The following is a 1,729-nucleotide window of genomic DNA, read 5'->3' as shown; positions in this document are numbered from 1 at the left end:
TTGTCTCTTATTCCCCTGCCCTTTATGCCCCAGCCCCTTCATTCCCTGCCCCCAGCCCCTAATTCCCCATCTCCAGCTCCTTATTCCCTGGCGCCAGCCGTGCACATGCAACCCCTGAGCTTGGCAGTGCACCCCTTGCAAAAAGTGCCACCAATGCTGCCAGCAGCACATGTGGGTGTTCGTCACTCGCCACCCCCAGCACCCTTCACTGCCAGCGGGGTCTGCAGCTCACCGCCCCCACTACCAAAACCACCACAGCTGCCTGCGGGAGCTTCCTACTCAGTCCACCGCTGCTGTCAGCACTGCCTGCAGGTGGTCACTGTGCCCACCCCATCTCCGGGAGCTCATGTCATTCATGTTCCGGCCCCTAATTCCCATCCCCGGCCCTTTATTCCCTAGACCAGCAGTTTCCAACCCCGGGTTTCAACCCAAATGAGGGTTGCAGGGGCAGTGCCAGCAGCGCCACCCATAAAAGACAAGCAGTGCCCCATGCCAGGTGTTCCCCCACCGCCACTGCTGCCACCGCCTTCCTCCGCTCCCAGTAGCAGGTCACAGAAAAAAATGTTGGGAACTGCTGCCCTAGACCTTCTCTCTCCATGCCTGAAGAAGGGCATTTATGCCCAAAAGTTTGCAAAGAACAATTTTTCCAACAATTTAGTGAGTCTAATATATCTACCCAAAGAATGTTGTCTGCCTATGTCCTTAGACCAATACAGTTACAGCCAAGAGCCAATCGTTCTTGAGGCAGTTAATTGATGCGGTATGTAGAAAACCCACACCACTCTCAGAGCATCCCCCTTAACCAGGGGTGGGCAATTATTTCAGGCAGAGGGCCACTTACTGAGTTTGGGCAAACCATCGAGGGCCATGTGACAGGCAGCCAGGAGCAGATCAGTATTAATTTTCTAAATTTTTTTTAGGGGCCCTGTGGGCCAGATAGAATGGCCTGATGGGCCACATCCGGCCCGCGGGCCACATTTTACCCACCCCTGCCCTTAACTGTCTTTCAGGTTTGCTGTCAGCACTTCCTTATGATTGCTTGCCCTAAAATAAAGGAATGCTTCAACTTTAACCCGGTTCTCACTCACTGGCTAGTTATCACTGTAGCAAACCCCCCAGTTTTTTCTTTTTTATTGCATTTCCTCCCCTTCCCCAACCATTTCTGTTTTTTTCCCTCTCTATTCCCTATCGATAAGTATAAGTGAGTTCAAACTTAGAATAAGCTTTAAACATTTTTATTTTTTGGTAGCAAGTTTTTGGTTTTGGATATCCACTATATTATATTGTATTATTATTAGGTTTGTATTGATTTTTACTGTTGTATAGTGTATCATTATCATTTTTGTGTTGATTTTTATTGTTTCATATGGATATTGTATGGTTTAGGCCTGTGTTTGTAAGTGAACCAAAGTTTCATAGTTTCATAGATTTAGGGTTGGAAGGGACCTAGTAGATCTTCTAGCCCGACCCCCAGCCAGGGTGGGAGAACAACAAAACCCCAAAAACAAAAACGGGACTCAAATGAGTCCAGCCAGGTAGGCATCCAGCCTCTTCTTAAAGACCCCCAGGGTAGGGGCCAGCACCACTTCCCTTGGAAGTTGGTTCCAGCTCCTAGCCACCCTAACTGTGAAGTAGTTTTTGCGGATGTCCAATCTATACCTCCTCTCCATCAACTTGTGCCCATTACTCCTTGTTATGCCAGCGGGCGCTAGGGGAAACAGCGTCTCCC

Source organism: Gavialis gangeticus, unplaced genomic scaffold (assembly GCF_001723915.1).
Source record: "Gavialis gangeticus isolate Ggan-Ray unplaced genomic scaffold, GavGan_comp1, whole genome shotgun sequence".
NCBI classification, from domain to species: Eukaryota; Metazoa; Chordata; order Crocodylia; family Gavialidae; genus Gavialis; species Gavialis gangeticus.
Note: the sequence above shows the minus strand (reverse complement) of the source record.